At 39.4% G+C, this 19,915-nt stretch overlaps 1 protein-coding gene across 1 annotated transcript in view; it reads left to right on the top strand.

The window, feature by feature from the left end:
- The first annotated feature begins 12,910 nt into the window (after positions 1 to 12,910).
- The window catches only part of Sncaip (synuclein alpha interacting protein), a 146,696-nt gene continuing 139,691 nt past the window's right edge, over positions 12,911 to 19,915 (top strand). The window contains exon 1 of the mRNA XM_026396183.2: positions 12,911 to 13,120. The gene's annotated coding sequence lies outside the window, so the exon portion shown is untranslated. The remainder of the gene's footprint in view (positions 13,121 to 19,915) is intronic.

Here is a 19,915-nt window from a genome sequence, read left to right as displayed (position 1 = left end):
GAGAGAGAGAGAGAGAGAGAGAGAGAGAGCGAGAGAGAGAGAAAATGAGAGAAATATTAGAGTTTAGTGACTATAGTTTCTGCTAATATATTGATAGAGAAAGTAAATTTTCTCTATTTTTTTCTAATTCTGTATCATTTTAAGTTTTGAAGGTTCTTATTATTATTTCTTTCCCCCCTTCCTTCACTTTCTTTGTCTTTTGTTACATAAACTTAATTTGCACTCAAATATCATGTATTAGTCATGAACATTTTGATTTACAAGAGACAAAAACCAAACTCAAACTAGTTTATGCCAAAAAGAGAACTTGGGTGGAAATTTTATGATCATATAAGTAAGAAATCCAGGGACTTAAATTTTTTCATCAAGATTGTCTTTCTTTTTCCACTTCTCAGAGCTACTTTTTTCTTTATTGTTTCAATCTCAACCAGTCTATCCCCTCAGGGTAGCAAAGTTGGAAACCACAGCTGCCCTAAAATTTCATCACCCTTTGAGCTAAAAAATCTAGAAGAAAATGAAAGAATGCCTTTTTCCCCATAGCTCCAACCAATCTCCACTCCTGGGCCATCATAACAGACTTGAGGATAACAGCCTCTGATTGGACGGTCTTGGTCATGTGCTCAACCCTATGGCAAGGGATGCAGGTCAAGTGTTTAACAAAGCTGTCAATAGGAAGGAAAGGGGAGTTCCCAGAAGGAAAAGATTACTGTGGCAAGAAAGAAAGACAGCTGTACACTAAGTATGTGATTTTAAATGTGTTGATTCCATAAGAAGGACAACAGAGCTACCCTCATCTTCTTGGTCTTTATAAATTTAAAATAAATTTTTTTTTGGTTGTTGATAGAATTTTATTTTATTTATTTATATTCAGGGCTGAGAAAAAAACCCAGTGCCTTACACATGCCAGGCAAGTGCTCTACCGCTGAGCCACAGCCCCAACCCCTTCATAAATTTTTGAAGATTTCTTTATCTTAGATTTCTATAATTTCTTTAAAAATTTCTCACTGAATTGTTAGATGTGGTTGTGCGTGTTTTTCTTCCCCTGGGAATCCTGTTATGACCAAAAGCTTTTCTCTTTCTCTGGTTTGCCAACTGCCCTGTCATTTATTTATTCTCTCAATGATTTATGTCAAAAGGAAATTCTAGTAAAATGAAAATTTCTGATTTTAAAAATACCTTATTTGATTATGAGGGAAGAAAGTATACTTTATCAGATAGGGTTTTAAAAAGTCTTAAGCTAGTGAGTTATTGCATAAAAATAACTTATGTTCTTTTTCCTGAGCCAACAGTCCTTTAAAAAGCAGGTGTTCCGGATGCTAGAGATGACAAACAGTTTTATAACTAACTCAAGGAAAAGCAGAGGACACAGAACTTCTCTGCCAAGTGTTAAAGCCAAAGGAAAAATATTCCAAAATGGACTTTTCTATAACCATCTCAAAACAGGGGAAGCTGGAGGATTAGTAAAACATCAAGTGTGCAGTCTGGTCACTTTGAAGCCTGACATATTAGTTTCCTAAAGGTATGCATTTACACATCTCTTTTAAAGGGAAAAGACTTTCCTTCAGCCAAATAGTTAAGATATGTTAGTTTTTCTGTCTTTAGCTCACATTAAGTATCAGCAACATCTGTTTCATACTCTACTTGGAATGGGGTTATTGTCATGAAGCTTGAGCAATGTGCATTGGATGTTTAACCCAATGACTGTAAAGACTTGTTTTCTGACTGTTCATTTGTTTGGGATGGACATGGAAGGAAGGTTGGGTATAAGTTTGGAGAACCAAGCATGTTCTCCTGTTTGAAGAAGCCTAGTAGATCTAGAGGGCAATATATGTTCTGCAGCCCCTCAGTCACTGAGCACAAGAATAAAATAATGTTTTGTTTTGTTCTTCTGTTTTTAATGCTCCCAGTTTCCGTCTTCGGGAACATCTACAGAACACATTAGTAGTTTCCTTCTGACATTTATTGATGAGTTTTCTATGGAGCGTCAATTTTTCCAACACTGCCTAGCTGTCACATCCATCTGTTACCTTCCATGTAAACCTGTAGCTGGTTAGCTGCCTATTGTTCCCTCTCTGACAACACTGCTGTCCATTTTGACAGAACAGTTGGGGATGGATGTTTAGGGAGCAGGTACGATAGGGATGATTTTTCACATTGCTTTAGGATAGAGCTGTCCAATAGAAATGTGTGATTTTTAGGCTCTTAGTAGCTAGACTTAAAAAATAAAAATAACAGGTGAAATTAATTTTAAATATTTTATTTAATCCAATATATCCAAACTCATACAACTATTAGTGGAATATTCTACATTCTTTGTGTACTTAGATTTTGAAATCCAGACACACTATATTTAAAGTGTGTCTCAATTTGAACTTGAAGTGTTCAATAAGTATTCATGGCTTGAGGCTACTGTACAACAGTGCAGCCACAGAAAGACCCTGCAGGTTATACTGAAAGCATTTGCTGTGAATTTATGATACTTTTATATAACACAACATACTTCTAAGTAGTTTAGGATGCTCTGAACATAAAATTGATGTTATTTTAAAAAAATCACATTTCCCCAAATCTGTACCAAGATTCCAAGTTCTTTTCCCTTAAATCAATATAGCTATTAAAAGCTATTCTGAAGTATGATAGATTTCAGAAAATATGGAAAGTTAAAGGTGAGCTCTTTAAATTTCTATTTCATAATTCTCAAGCTAAATTCCACATTAGATAATAAAAATTTTCAAAGTAGCTTCCAGATTATTTATGATTCTCATAGACTTTTCCATCACTTTCATAATTTTCTGCTGCCCCTGGATTTATTTTATGTTCTAATCTCAATTCTCCAAGGTTTTGAGACAGTCTCTTGTCTACCTTGGCCATACATTTCTAGTATTATGGCTTGATCCTTATACTGGGCAGGAGGCCTTGGGAATTCCTATCTTCTCTGAAGACACTTTCTAGGGATGAGCAACAAGCAGTGATGTGGAATGCCCAGAAGCATTGCAAGCACTTCCATACATCAACATCCCCACATTCATTTCCTAAGTCTATGGTTAACAGTGGTGGTGTGGATGATTGGTTTTGTTTATATACATGTGTATACCTGTCCAAGAAGTAGATTGCACATGACCCTCCTCATATCACTTAGCATTTTGAAAGCTACTCTGAGAACTATCTGGCTTCCAAGTGGTTATGGATGGACACTCAGCAGTGCAAGCTGCATCCACCTGGAATGTGTGTCTTCACTATTCATGGTGTTGAATTCTTCTTCTCCAATACTCAGAGGCCTTCCCAGACCATCCAAAGTTACATTAGATCCTCTCTTTGTGTTCTGCCACAGTTATTTCTGTTTCTTGCTTCTATAACTGTAAACAACACTGCAATATAAGTGTTTGTTAACTATACTAGGGCACTAGGACCAAGCACATAACAGTTGTTCAGAATTTGTTGAATAATTCATAATGAAGTACTTTGTATTTTCCCAAGAACTGTATTTTTCCATTTATATCACATTAATGGCAAACATATCAAGATCATATAACATTCAGTTCTAGAGTTAAAAACATTAATACTACTCTCTCATTAAAGATATTTTTTACTTTAAAAAATGTTTTATTAGAGCATTATACTTGTACATGATAGTGGGGTTCACTATGACATAATCATAAATGCATGGAACATAATTTGCTCCATTTCTGTCCCTAGTACCTCCTCTTTCCCTCCTCTCCTCCCTTCCTCATCCCACTGTTCTTCCTTCTAATTACTTATTGTTTTTTTTTTAAATTGGGGCTTTATAGATATATACCAAGGTGGAATTCACTGTGGTATTATGTATATATGTAGCAAAATTTGGTCAATTTCATTCCATAGTTCTTCCTCTTTCTCTCCTCCCTCCCTTTTACCATACTTCTTCTAGTCCACTGATCTCCCCTCTATTTTTATGAAGGCCATATACAACAAAGATGTTTAATTTTTGACAATTTGTTCTCTTTCTTCATCCTTTCCTGAATTGCTAGTCAAATTACCATTAAAAGCCTGAGTACAAGTTAAAAGCTGTTTATGAGCCAAAATTAAGTATCAAATGAGAGAATCTAAATTTTAAAAAGTCTTAAAATTTCCAGAGAGCCAATAGCAATACTTAAGCATGAATTTAAAGGTTTTTGTATATAACATTTTATTTAATCTGTGTGATTACTATAAGAATAGGGTTGTGAACAAGGATACATTATTGCATAAGTCTCCACAATGTGCTACCATTATAGCTTAAGGAACAAAGAATTCTGGTTCCATTTATGCCATGATATAAGCAAAGAAATAGATTTGCATCCAGCTAGCCAGACCTCAGCTCCAGAATTTATATTGCCAGTGATTTGCACAGGATGCTTAGGCTACATAGAGTTTTCTTACTTAACAAAATACTTATTCTCTTAATGTATTTAGTTTTTCAATTATTTTAAAATATTAGCTTACTTAATTCCCATAATATTTTTTTTGAAGTAGGGACTCTAACAGCCTATTTTGTACTTAAGGAAATGATAGCCTGCTTGCATTAAATAACTTTAAAGACAGTGACAGATAGTGAAGACAGTGAGTTTTGATCCTAAGAAGTCTGACTTTTAGGTCAGTGTACTTAATCTCTAAACTACAGGGCTACCTTGGACTTTAAATTTTAAAAACATTTGTTCCATCAACAATTCCATCTTTCTCTATTCTTATAAACCAACTTTAAAAATCTCCCCATGATTTACAAGAAACATTTGTTTTTAAATCAGCCATCAGCTTTTTAAATTTCATCCAGCTTTCTATATATTTACAGTTTCTTTCTTTGTTTTATTCTGCAGAGGACCATATGTCCCCATGCTAGAGAACAAGATTCTGAAAGCTATAAATTTGGGGAAGAAAACAAAACTCACAAGATAGTTATTTCGAAGGCTGAAAAACTTAATTCATTTTCAGAACTACTCTTTATCCCCCAAAACTGTTTGGAAATAGGATTTATTCTGGCTTTGAACACTGGGGATTATAATTACTTAAGCATTCTACTCATTGACATCTTTCTGCTGCTGCTTAGAGGTGACCAATTCTAATTCCTTTGCATGGCTTATCTAGGGGTGGGGAGGTTTCTGTCCTATTAACCCACTAAAAGCGGCTTAAAGATAAAACCTTGGACTAAAGTCAGTTATAGTTTTAATCCTCACAGGATCTAAATCCCCCCTTTACATTTCGTAGATGTGAATACCACTTGTGAATCCATCTAATCATTTTCAAATGCATTATTTGGTCTCAAGGTATAATAGGTGAGGAAAAATAGTGAATTGTTTGTAAAGATAATAGAAATTCTGGATCCAACTAAGGTGGACATATATCATAATAACATGTAAAACACAAATTATAAGCAGTCCTAAAATTATTGTCAAAATCTAGAAAGGAGACATTGTAATTGCCTATACAATCAGCTGTAATTAAATATATAATGTGGTTACAATTGATAAGCAATTGATGGAATGCATTTTCATAGATTTCATAGTCTGCAACCATGGCAGGTCCAAGTGAATGTGGCATGGCTAACCTCCATTCCTCTTTAAATCATTTAAACACACTCAAATTATCTATATTCCTTAAAAAATTAAATTAATTTCAAATACTAAAACAGAGATTTAATCTGTTTTTGTGCACATGTGTGAAATCCCTAGTGTCTAACTTACAGAATGTGAATTTTGTAAGACTTTCCAGCCCTAAGTTTTCATCTTAAATGAAATTTTTTCATTTTTTTTTTCTCCTCTGAAAATGGAAATCCCCAGTCAGGGTCAGACTGCCCCACATGATGTCTTATTTTATGCACACTGGCCTGTAATCAGGGAATCATTCTGGGAGTGAAGCTCCCCTGAGGATCTCTCTTGTGCACACAAGAAAGGCACAAACCCTTTCTCTCTCTCCTCTCCTCTCCTCTCCTCTCCTCTCCTCTCCTCTCCTCTCCTCTCCTCTCCTCTCCTCTCCTCTCCTCTCCTCTCCTCTCCTCTCCTCTCCTCTCCTCTTCCCTCCCCTCCCCTCCCCTCCCCTCCCCTCCCCTCCCTCCCTCCCTCCCTCTCTCTCTCTCTCTCTCTCTCTCTCTCTCTCTCTTCTTCACTGTATTAAGTAGTCTTTAATCTGTGAGATATACATTGATGAAAGCACCCATCCTAATCCTACAACTTAAAAAATATTTGTCTTTTGTGGCCCAAGTTGGAAAGTAGTGTAACTCAGAAGGCAAAGTACTGATTTGGAAGCTTTGTAAAATATATTTTTTAATTTTTTTTAGTTATATATGGACACAATATTTTGTTTATTTATTTTTATGTGGTGCTGAGGATCAAACCCAGGGTCTCTCACGTGCGAGGCAAGCACTTTACCACTGAGCCACAACCCTGGCCCCAAGCTTTGTACAATATTGATTCCCTGATAGAGCAACAGAATAGATCTGGGTCTTTAATAAATACAATATTGTTATGTACATGTCATGTTATAAGAGCAAATAGAGTGACCATTTAGCAAATGTATAGCATTCACATTTATCCCTAAGTTGAATATTCTGATGTAGGAAAATTATGTCACCAACAGAAAAAAATGACCACAGTGAAATCCACCCTTCTGTGTAATTAAGATGCACAAATAATTTTTAAAAAAAAGAAAAGAAAAAATGAAGAAAAACTTGAATAATAAATTTGTACAATTTGAAGGGCTTTAAAACGCTCCTCAGTTGTTTTAGAATGTCAGGTATTTCCCTTACAGATAAAATTATTTGTTGCAAAAGTTTGCTTAGAAATAATTACTTATGGTTAAATAGCATATCCATGATATTGATTCACATCAGTTTTAGAGAAAGAGGGCTAGGGAAGAATAGAGACACTTCAGATTAGACAGAGGGGAGTGAATAAAGGGGTGGGGGTATGGGGGTAGGAAGAATAGTAGAATCAGACATTTTGACCCTATGTACATATATAACTCTACATCATGTACAAGCAGAAGAATGAGGTTATATTACATTTATGTATGATGTGTCAAAATGCATTCTACTGCCATGTATAACTAATTAAAACAAATTTTAAAAATCTGAAGAAAGTAGAAAAAGTAAAAGACAAAGGATGAAAGGATTATATAAGGGCAAAAACAAACAAGATTCATTTTATTCAGATTCTTACAATATGGACACCCTAATTTTGAATACCAGTGTTTTTGTGTGTTGATTTTGCCTTAGACTTTTATGGAGAGGAGTAGACAAGTAGGTAAATGAATTTACAGTTAGGATCTTTCTGCAACTGGGGAAAAAAAATCTAGGCCAGTCAGTTGAAAAGTTTATCTCTGTGACTCACAAGTTTCAAAGGGACAATTTAATCTCAGCTAATCATTCATGAGACAAAGAATAGGAATTTGGAAGGTCTGTGTCTGGTCTTCTCAGCACATTCAGGCAAAAACAGAAAGGTCTGGGCTTGGCCTTATCATAGGTAAACAAGGGAGTCAATTGTGAGTCCTATGGGAGTCATGAGAAAGAGTAGATTGAGTTTTATCAAAGTCACATGGTTAAGGGTGGTTCCTTATGGTGAGCCATTTTCTGGAACACAAAAACACAGGTTTCTCAACTACTGCTGTTTCCTGAGAGCACAGTGCCCAGGGAGAGAGTTCACTATCTTGTAAATGGCAACCTGACTCAGAATGGAGACATCAGGTGACAGATAGGGCTGTGATATATCCCAAGGGGAATCGTTCAATTAGACCTGAAGATGAGAATTTACCCTGACAGGCAAAAAAACTTTCCAGGAAATGTGGGTAGAATCTCTGGAAAAAAAGAGGCAGTCCACTGGGGCTTAGGTAGCTGCAAGAATACCACTTTCAAATCAAAACTGAAGGTTTACAGATGGAGCCTAAGGACAATGGGCAAAGAGTCTCTTAAGGCCAAGCTGAACAATGAACCCAAGTCAGTCTCAATGCTGACTTTCAAGTATCCAGCTATTGTGTTAAAATAAGTACAGTTAAATCCAGCAGTGAAATTTATATATTGTCTGAAGAGAGTTTGGAATCCATAGTTTCTCTCTTCCAGTAGCTTTACGGATTCACTGTGCTCTCTGCTGGTGACTCATTAGGGAAGATGAACATAGGGGAATGATCACTGCTTCCAAATTGGAGGATTTACAGGAAGTCCCCTTAGTCTCTTGTAGATATTTTCTATACTTGGGCCCCAGGCTGTCTCTAGTTGTATTTTTGTATATTGTCCAATTGTTTCCATTTTAAAACACCAACAACGAAGCCTCTAATGATTTATAAAACTGCATAAGGCACAGTAATAGGAATAATTGGATTCCCAGGATAATCTTAGGGAATCAGATTAATAATCCATAAAATTTCTTCTACACCAGGTTTTTAAATCAAAGCTGCTATATTTTAAGCAGCCACACTGCCATATTTGAATTTCATCTCCTGTTAAAGTCTGTAAACAAGTCAGGATGGCGCCTGGCATTTTGCCAGAGGGAGTGGTTTGTGAGGTGGCACCAGCGAGCCATTAAGTGTGGAGATTCCTTATTGGTTGACTGCTGTATCTAGTTTGTGTTAATTAAGATAAGCTGTGTGGAATGTATAAATACCCCTCCTGTCCTACAATAAAGGGCTCCTACTCCTGCTGTATCAATCTACACAAGTTGTTCGTCACCCCCCGGTTATTTTGCTGCAGCCGGACTGCGGCAATTTCCCTTTTCAGTTATAACTTTATTAGAAGTGCTAAACTCAAAAGCCCAAGAAAAGAGAAAGAAAGAAATACTTAAGGAAAAAATAAACATTAGTGAAGAAATTACCATAGAAACAGGTCAGGTAAGGAATATCCAATTCCTATTTATGCTCAGCTCAGGCACAAAAAGACACATTGCTCTAAAGAAGTAGAGGATATGGAGGCAGCATACAAGAAAGGAGGATTGGGGAAATGTTCTAGAACCTAGTAGAAAACTGGTAACAATATATCATCTCTAATCATTCCTTTCTCTTTGAAACTCAAAAATGATCAAAGTCTGGGTTCCTAATCAATCTTGTCAAAGCCCTATAGTTTCATTAGTTTTATTTCTGAGCTATTTCAGAAACTAACATGTTCAGAAATTAACATGGGTATAGCATTTATACTTTTGTTCAGCATCAGTTTTCATAGTTGTATTGCTTTTATGTAAAACATCCAGAGAGTTCTCTTATGTTTTATGTCTACAGTGAAATGTAATATGTTCATAATCCTTTCATGTTTTTATTTAAAAGTATTTTGGATATATTGTAGGGTTGTACTTTCTCATACTCTTATTGGCTAGAGCCACACAACTAGTTTGGTCACTGAGTTGTGAGCAAAAATGACTGAACTGAAGCATTTAATTCCTGGTGTAAGACACTCTAGAGATTTCTTTCCTTCACTAGAGTGGCCAGTGATATTGTTCCACTAGGCTAGTGTCTTAAAGTGAGAAAGATGTGAAGCAAAGATGTAGCCGATCTAAAATTGTGGTATAGTGAGAGCAAGGAATACATTTTTATTGATGTATGGAAATTTAGAGTGATGGTTGTATGATTGTTACCACAGCATAACCTAACCTATCCTGACTGATACAATCACATTTGCATAAGACATGCAGTATGGTCTGATTCTTGATATAAATAACTTATAATGATTTATATGTGGTGAGGGCAAAACAAATGAAACAAACGTGGGTCCAGAATAAAAAAGTAGCCTGACCCAACTGAATTATTAAAAAGGACCTCAAATACACTCTTTCCAATGATCCAGAATCACTCAGTAAAAACTGAGCCTTTATGCCAGAGTTGGATTTTTATTAAGTAAAATCTGCACTTAAAAATATAAAAAAAAAATAGAGAATACATTCCTGTTTGATCACTGACAATATTATGGTAGTTTCATCTGATTTTTATAGCACAATAAAGATATATTATGGAAATTGGGCAAAAGGATAGAGGAGGCAGATGTTTAATTGTAATAATTGAATGAACAATTACATGGCAGCTCTTTGGCAGATGATATACAGTGAAATGCACTTCTGCACTAATTATTTTCAGTAGCTAACTCGGAGTGTAAAAATGTGCTCAGTGTTGAGGATCCAAATATGAGTAATACAAATTCCTTGTCATTATTGATGGTAGCTGACAACTGAATGGTAGGGGATAAGAAACCAGCAAGAAGCAGAAACAAGCCAAGTACTCTAGGAGAAACACACCCTACGCTGTGGCATGCATGGGCATAGGGTTTGTTCAGAGGAGAAAGTGGCCCAGTGGCTATGGCTGCTAAACTACTCTATTGATTCTAGGTACCTTTAGAGGCATCTGTTTGATTAGAAAACAGTATCAGAAACTGGGTGTCACTAAGAAGTGCCTGAAGGACTAGAAAGAAGCAGTTTGTTTTCTTGGCAAATAAGCCAACATTATGCTGAGGAAGCTAATATTCTTGCCATCCAATCTCAAATCTGTTTCAACCAAACTACTTCCACACTTTGGTGTATCAATTTGTGGTTTGCATTTGGCAAGAATTTGCAAAGAAGCAGCAAACCAACTAACAATCCAAACAAAAGCAAGCTCACAGCCTATGTGGGAAAGTGTATACAAGCATAGATCTAAATCACATTGCAAAAATAATCACATGGAAACAATGGTAAGTATGTAATCAAAAACATGTTAGAAACAGAAAAAAAAGAACAAAAGAACTACAAAAAATAAAGGAAATAGCTGAAACAACATCTCAAAGATTGCTCTTTACAGTATGGTATGTATACAAAAACAGAAAGTTTCTCTCCCAGAACCATCCATTTTCTGTACATATAATATGTCCCTTATTGTTGAATCAGATACACTGAGTTAATACCTGGCTCATTGTTAGAACTAGGGGATGTTTAGGACAGTTGAAAAATTTATAATGCTTCAATAAAATGATTCTGCCAATAAGTTGAAATTTGATTTTAAAAAGAAGAGCATAGAAATGTTTAAAGACAGAATAAAAGTATATTCCTTGAAGATCAAGTTAAAGGTGACAACAATTACATTCATGTATTCATATCTACCGGATGAAAGCAAGATGTGCTTTTCTCAAAAGTTTACACTAGGCAAAAAAAAAAAAAAAAAAAAACAACAACAACAACAACAACAACAACAAAAAAAAACAACAAAAAAAAAAACCAGTTTTATTTTAACCAGATGTGAACAAATTAAACCCAATATTTTCAAGTATTTTTAGTGCCATATGATGTCATCTGATTTTACATTTTCTACTGAGGGATAATGTGTATTTTCAAAATCATGAAGCCACTTTCCATATAAGTACTTAGAATCTTATACATGATCAGTTACAATAAACAAATAATACTGCAGGACATGCTCTTGGTTAAAAGTCACAAGCCGAGAAAGAAATTTAACTTTTCAGTAAGAAAGAAATGGAATTAAAAGCACGTGAAATGTCTGCTGGTATTCAAGTTACTCCCCATTTCAGTGATTATGATACTAGTCCAAATAGGTCCAGGGCAAGGATTGCTCTGGCCATTCCAAGACCCATAATTGCCTCTTTCCTATGCACTCCATAGGGACCGCATATAGTAATTACTTACGCTAATTACCCAGGGAACACCAGTTTAAACAACCAGGACTTTCTTTTTAATGGCAATATATTTTCAATGACAGGGTCACACATGACAAACATCCCCAATGGCCACTACCCAGACAGTGCTGGGTTTATCTGGTTCTTGGCGCTCTTCTCTGAAGATAGCAAAGGGAACAAGGATGCTCTGAAACTGGCCAGGTCTTAGGTACTCACACCTCTCTGGGACAGCTTCAGGTAGGCAGGCAAACACTGGAACAAGACTGTGGTCCTCAATTGCTCTGCTGAGTGAAGGCTCACAGTCATCTCGCCTGGGAAAGAGATTTCTTTAAAACCATTTAAAGCTTTCCAAAGGGCAACAGCGAGGCGGTTGTGAGCCAAAGTTACCATAAATGCTTCCACTCCCTCCTGATTTCATTTCGGAAATAAGAAAGGAAAGAGGCAGTCACCACTGCAGGCGTTACTGCCGCCTCATCCTGCCCCTAAACAATTAAGAAACACTAAAAGTAAAGTTAATATAACTATAGGATCATGAGTACATTAAAACGTTGTTGAATTAACAAGCCAATATTTCAGACCAAGATCCTCTTCACCACCACTCACACTTAGGCACAGAACATTCTGGGCAAAGGACCCCCCTCCCCTCCCCTTGCCCTTCCCTACTTGGCGAAGAGGGTGGGCGAGCCTCGGGGAGGGGGAAGGTTGAGGGTTGAAGACTCGGAGCCAACGCAAATTACGCTTGCCAAAACGCTTCTCAGACACAACAGTTTCCCAGGATCAAGCCCACCTTCCGTTCTCCCCCTCCCTGAGTCTCTTCCCGGTTTATGCTGGAACCCAGGAATGGTTTGGGGACCAATGAGGTGACAGCGGTTGACGCATAGATCACGGTGAGGGGCGATTTCATTTCAAGGGGGAGAGGCTGCGAAGTGGGGGTGGGCAAAGTGGGAAGCAGGGGCCAAAAGTAGGCGGGAAGGAGAGGCGAAACCCAGCTGGGGAGAAGCAAAGGCAGTAGAGGTAGAAGAGCCAAAGGTAAAGAAGAAAGGAGCAGGTCCCTGCACAGGAGCTGCCAGGCTGGCCAGGGATCCCCGGGAAGGAAGCAGCGAGGGAGGGACGTGGGCCGGGCGGGGGGCGCCACGGGGAGGGCGGGGAGGGTCGCTGTCAGTCAGGCAGAGCAGGGCTCGCTGGCCTGGGGAGCGGGCGCGGGTGCGCACGGCAGCCGAGGGCGCGGCGACTCCGACAGCCTCAGCAGTGGTGGCCGCACCCGGGTCTCTGACCGTGCGCCCGTGCCGTGCCGCGCTCCGAATCCCTCGGCGCCGGCTCCCAGCCGCGGCCGCCCCGGGGCTACCCCCGCCCGCGCGCGCCAGTTGGGGGGCCCGGGGAGCGGCGCCAGAGGCCCGGCCGCATTGTGACGTAGAGGAGCCGCGGCAGCGCCTCCGCCGCTCGTCTGCTCTCCTTGTGGCTGTTCTTGCTCCCGCCGCCGCCGTCCATCTGTCCGTCTGTCAGTCCCGAGTCGCCGGCGCGCTTGGCAACCCGGTGAGTCCAGATCCTCAGCGGGCGCCCGCGGGGAGACGAGGGGCGGCGGCACCGGCGGCTATGCCTTTCCAACTTTGCACCGGGCGACTCCGGCGGGTGTCGCCCCTTCTCCCTCTACCCCCTGGGCCCCCTTTGTGCGGCGAGTCCCGGCTGCTTGGGGCAGCTGAAGCGCCTCTGCAGAAAGGGTTTGGGGGGAGGTCTCTATAGTAACAGAGGCGGCGGCGGCGGCGGCTGCCAAGCGGTTGCTTTACTCCGGGGAAGGGGAAATAGCTCCCGCCTCGGTTTCTAAAGGATTGTTCTTTTTTATCTGCCCTCTTCGTGTGGTTATTATTCTTGCTGCCGCTTCTGATCTTATCAAAAGCAGTGATGGGCAGTGCAGTGGCTCCCAAGAGCTGATAAAAGAAGAGGGTGAAGTAATAGTAATAGCAAAGGTGGTAACAACAATAATAAACGAAAAGAAGGACACCTGGTGTTGCCGCCGCCCAGGGGGAGCCCCTCTCCCATCAGCACCAGGCTTCCTGGCTGCCCCGTCCAGCCCGGGCTCGGACCGGACCGCCTTCCAGGGCTGTCCTGCGCTTGAAGTCCATTTAAGCGGGAATGTTTCTCCCTTGGCCTTCTCTGTGGTGATGACTTTCATCTGCAGGTGGTAAGTGAGGTGAAACTCAATTTTGGCTATTGTCAAGTGCCACGTTTTGTTTATTTCATTTTTTTACGGAAAGAAAAGAGGAAAAATTATGAGCCCTTTCTGGCAGCCATACAGTTTCCACAGGAAATACTAGCATTCTTTGAGGAACACGCTACTGCTTGCAGCAAAGAAAGTCTTTAGGAAACAAAAAGGCAACAGCATTGTTGCTCATTTTCAATGGACCGCTAGGAGGGTGGAAACGTGTTGTTTTTTCCTGTGGGAACATTGCTTTCCTTGGGAAAGTTAATTAAGGAAACATTGTTGTCTATACCCCTTTTCACTTGTTGGAGGCTGGGCTCCACTTCTTTTGGTTATTACTGACAAGTGCCCATCAAATAGCCTGGAAAAAGGGAGAACCCCTGCTGGACAATCTAGCCACACACCACGTGCCATGGAGCCCAGCCAGGGTGCAGTTTGCAAAATGAAATAAGGGCTGTCTTGGGAGGTTTATGAGGATTACATGTGTGCAGAGTATGTCAGTTCTCCAAGGTGTCACTCTAAACACATAATTTTCAAGAACCACTTTCGTTGCTGAATCTGCAGGAAGGTGAAAACCTATTTTTTATTTTCTGGAACAGACATCTCAGTTGGGAATCGGTTTTAATCTGTATTTCATTTGTACATATTGAAATTTTAAAAATCGAAGAGAACAAGGTGTTGGAAACCAATAAGCTAATGTGTACTCACCTGGGAGAGAATGCTTATTGGCTGTTTCTAAAGCAACTCAAATTATATTCAATATGGTAGGGTGAAGGGAGACACCTTTAAAATGCAGTTAAAACCATTAGAAAAGGATGTGACATTTTGGTATTGGTCACAGAAGTCTTTGGAAGGGTGTATTAGTAGAGGGTTACCTATAATCAAATGCTGAATTTTCAAACCTTGAATCAGAAAGAATATGACCAGCCTTCTCTTACAGATCTTTGAATATCTCAGATAATGATAAAGGAAATTTAGAAAGAAGGGATGTAACATTGAATGGCACCCTTGTCTCTATAGCAAGCATTCCATGAAGAAAGTTTTTAAGACAGTAGAGTGGAAATGATGCTGTATTCATGAACTTGACATTCACCATTTGTTGATGTCTGAAAGGAAGTGACTAAAGCAAGTGAATTTCTCTGCCATGTCACAGCTTTGCTAATTCCAGGCATTCGTTCTGGTGCAGGTGTACAGTGGAAACACAGAATAGAGGCCAAGAAACTTTGTGTGTGCTGTTGTTTTGGAAAGAATCATAGCAGTACTTTATTGCTTTTAAGAGGAGGGAAACCCACACAAACATCTAATACAAACAAATGTTCTTTGATATTATCAGAGAAAGCCCGGAGCCATTTTTCTTGCCAGATTTAAGGCATTTCTTGTCAAAAGAGGAAATCTCCCAAGGAGCAGGTGCATCATTATAAGAAACACAGGGGAATTTCTCTTTTAAATGCAAAATCTAATTGAAGAGCAACAAGAGAATCAGTGACTCACTTAGAATAAAAGCTTAGTTTTTGGCAATTTTTCAGGTTACCGTCGTAAGCGACGTAGGAGAAATATGCGTCTTGGGAAAAAGTAATACCCTGGTGAAAATCAAGTAGTCGCTTCTGTGAAACACTCATCCTTACACATTTGTTTCTTTTTGTCCCTTTGATTGGTATGTAGGTTTACTTGCAGTACAAAATTTACTGAAAACAAATTCACAAATCCATAAATATATATTATGTGTTATTTTGAAATTAGATAAATAGATTTTATATTTTGTGGTTTGCATCTTGTCAACTCCTTTTTAGCATTCAAAATTAATGATTGAAATATGTTGAAATGCTGATTGTTAATTGATATGATTGATAGCTGGTCCCTAAAAAGTACTAAGAGACTCCTAAGGAGGTTTTGTTATTCACTTCACACGTATGTGGAATATAGAAACATAAAGAAATAACCTTTTTTACAAGGAACTTAATAGGTGGAGATAGGACACATCAAAATTAAATAATGAAACAAAACATTAAAGAAGACATTTTTTAATTGAATGCCCAAGATACTAAATAGTAATTGAGATGGAATTTGGAGGATGAAGTGACCATATCAGTTATCGATTGATCAATGTTTTTGGTTAGCTTTTTATCACTGTGACCAAAATTCCCAACAAGAACAATTTAGAGGAGGGGACGTTTATTTGGGGCTCACAGTTTCAGAGGTCTCAGACTAGAGACAGTTGACTCCTTTGCTCTAGACCCAAGATGAAGCGAAGGGCCATGCTCAGTTCATGGCAGGGCCAGGAAGCAGAAAGAGAGAAAGAAGGGAAGGGATGGAGCCACAGGAAAGAAGAACCCTTCCAGAGCATGCTCCCAAGAACCCACCACCACCAGCCTCACCCCATCCCACCTGCCTATAGTTACCACTCATATGGTCAGTCCATTCAAACTAGGATGTACTGATTTAGGTTATAGCTCTCATAATCATTTTTACCTCAGAATATTCTTATATTATCAGGAGCTTTGGGGAGGCACCTTATACCCAAATCATAAAAATGAGTAATAAAATAACCCCAAATTTTAGTTGCTTAAAACAACTACTATAGCTCATATTCCTCTGGTCAACAGTTTGATCTGACTTCAGCCAGGTGCTTCTGCTTCTGCTAATCCTGGCTGGGTTCCTTCAAGCATCATCAGTTAGCAAGTGAATGATCTTGGGATGGCCTCACTGATTTGCCTGAAAGTTGTCACACCATCAGGTACACAGGTGACTGGCACATGCACCTCTCATTCTTCAGCCTGGGCATTTTTTACATAGCAACCAAACAGTGTTCTAAGAACAGAAAAAGAACAACTCCCAGGGTAAAGGTGACTTTTAATCTTCTGCTTATATCCCATTAGCTATTCTCCCATTAGCTATTCTCCCATTAATTATATCAAATCATAAGATAAGCCCAGATTCAACGAGTGTAGAAAGAACTCCACTTAAAATGAGAAGGACCTGCAAAAAATTACAACCTTTTTCTTTTTCTGGGGGATGCTGGCTAGAAACCTTTGAGTAAACTTATTTCTAGCAAAGGTATTCTGCTGAGGAATAGTGGGATGTAAGCTGGAGAAGAGGAAGAGCTTGCTTATGGCAAATCCAGAATTTAGGTTAAGGAATTGCCTTGTAAACCATTGTCCTATAATGTTTGTTCTTTAAACCGCAGGAAGAAGAGGAGTGACACAATGAAAATAAAATCTTAGCCATATCCTTCTGACAGTGGCATTGCAGACAGTAAGCTGGTGGCACTCTCACAGAGCAAGGCTGGGTCGAAGGGAAGGCTCTGATAAAGGTGGAGGCAGAGAATATGGGAAGCAAGGGGTTGATCTGGGAGATCCCATATTTAGAATTAGGTGACTGATTATAGGGGTTAGTAAAAGCATAAAGTCAAAATCATTCTGAGATTTTAAAAAGCTTAAGTGACTGAAAGAATGATTGTGCTGTTCTGAGAAATAGAGAAATCAATAAGTGATTTATTTGGGGGGAGGAGAAAATTCAGTTCCAGAAAGGTTGATTAAAAGAGATAAATTGAAGGTGAAAGTACATTCTAAGCTGCAGAGTATGCTATGAATGTTAGCTATTGTTTTGTGTTTAAATTGCCATAGACTATTGTTTATAGGTAAGTATTTTTAGTTGTAAAGCAAGAAAAAACAAAATGTGACATTGAGGATACCCTAAGATGTCAAAGGGAAGTCAGAAGAACCACTCTCAGGATGGAAACAACTGCTCTGGCCATCTAGGAAGGAGAACTGATGTTCTTTCTCCAGAGGCACATCCGGAAGTCTGCTTGGATTCAGCAGACTAGTCAGGAAACATACCTTTGGTCTAGTTTGAGGGGCATGCATACTCTTGAGTTAGATGCATGAACTGATGGCCCCACCAAGGTGTCAAACAATGGGGAGTCAGTGCCACCAAAATGGCACACACTGAGGTGGTGCTATCAGAAGTAGGGATGGACACATTGTGGCAAAATCAAGAAAAACTCACTGAAGATGGACACTTGAGATTTATGTGGACTTAGTCACAAGAAAGCAAACAGGGCAGGAGGCAACCACCTAGGCATATATATGTTGAGATGTAGGTGCATTGTTAACAGTTAAGCCCACCCATGCAAATAGTGGTATTTTCTCATGGAAAGCAAAGAAAGAAAAGATGGCCTGGTGTGATGCCTTATCCAGGCTCCTCCATAAACATTAGGGGACATTTTATTAGAGAGGAGAGGAATTCTAAACATTTTCTGTTCTATCTTTCACCTAAGAGCTCATTTGAGTTGCTGCTTCATCAGCCTCATTTCATAGACAGCCAGACTGAAATTCAGGTGGTGTTCTTACCACCAAGTGCAGCTGTTGGGCCAGACAGAAACACCTGGTCTCTGTGACTTCACACAATTAGTCTGAACAGCATACACAGCTGCTCTTTATAGAAGGCCCTTGGATGGACCAGCTAAAACCCAAGCATACACTTTTATAGTTTTTATTGCACAAGCCTAAGAACCCTGAAGATACTCAATAAATGTTAATTGAATGAGTGAATGTGCCATTATCTGGTGCAGTAACATTTTCTAAAACAGTCTGGTCTGGCTTTTCATTATTCAGGGTAGAGTTTGCTATAAAATCCCTAAGTGCCTTTTGTAGATTTAAATGTTTTAAGGCACTCTTGTCATAGTAATGTAGATTTTTTTTTAATCTGCCAGTCATAAAAATAAACATTTCTTTTTTTGTATTAGGACTCTTGGTTGTGATAGAAACCCAGTTTACTTAAGTAGGAAGGGCAAAGTCTGGTTTATGTAAAGGAAAAGTTCAGGAATGATCCAATTCTGATTTCCTTTCTTCTTCCTCGTGGAAAACTGGTCATCAGCAACTTTAGTCTGAACTCCTGTAAGAAGAGAGAAAAATTCAGGATTAACTCTGATTAAACCACTTTGATCACATTCACAGACGTGATCTTGTTCTTATGACTAAAATTTAGACCATGCCACTTGGCTCTGGTTTCTTCATGTGCCCAGTTCTTCCAGAAGGGGATGGAGGTATGCATCAGAGTAGCAATTTGAGAATAGAGTAGGTGAATGGGAGAGTGGTCAGCAGAACCCTCTTAAGTCCTGGGACCTGAGAGTGGGAAAAGATTTTGTAATTGTTCTTTCCTCCCCATCTGGCTCTTTGGGAACCAAATTCATGGCCCCACACATACCACACAATCATGCTACCACTGAGCCACATACCCAGCCCTTGTTTTGTTTTGTTTTGTTTAAATTTTCTCACTAAGTTGCATAGGGCCTCACTAAGTTGGTGAGGCTGGCCTTGATCTTGCCATCCTCCTGTCTGAGCCTGCCGAGTTGCTGAGATTACAAGCATGAGCCACCCACACTTGGCAAGGATGTTTTTTTTAAAAGAAAATTTTGAAAAGGAGTGAGTGCAGTGTGAGCAGAAACAGCAGATACTGCCTTTCCCATCTGTATCCCCAGGCCAGAACTGGCACTGCTCTTGATCTCATCTCCCTCTCCCCCTCCCCCTACTCCAGACCTTCCATTTCACTATTCTTGGGACACCTTTGAGAATGCTCTTCCAGTCTCACCTGCTGGAGTGCTCTTTTTAAAGAACAGATAAATGAAACTGAATCCTGTAACTCCCTGCTAAGAACCATTCAAAACCTTATCATCTTCCTGGGGAAAAGTCCAAGCTGCAGACTGTAATGCCAAGGTTTTCCATAATGCAGGAGAGGGGTAGGAGGGCTATGTTCAGCAGAGTTTTCTTCTAGCTGCTCATATTCTGGCCATGTTGACTGACCTGCTTAACTTTTAAAGCATCCAGTGGCTATATTCTGCTTCGTCCTCATGCTTTTCCTTGTGCTATTGTCTCAATGGGAATTATTTCTCTTTTCTTGACCCATTAATCATCTATTAATCCTTCCCAACTCAACCCCCGCCTTTGCTGAGCACCCATCTCCTGAGATAAACCCTGTCTCTTCCTCTACACAAATGTCAAAAATAGGGCTGGGCTGGGGATGTGGCTCAAGCAGTAGCGTGCTCGCTTGGCATGCGTGCGGCCCGGGTTTGATCCTCAGCACCACATACAAAAAGAGATGTTGTGTCTGCCGAAAACTAAAAAATAAATATT

Source organism: Urocitellus parryii, chromosome 1 (assembly GCF_045843805.1).
Source record: "Urocitellus parryii isolate mUroPar1 chromosome 1, mUroPar1.hap1, whole genome shotgun sequence".
Lineage (NCBI taxonomy): Eukaryota > Metazoa > Chordata > Mammalia > Rodentia > Sciuridae > Urocitellus > Urocitellus parryii.
This window is presented reverse-complemented; position numbering and strand designations above follow the sequence as displayed.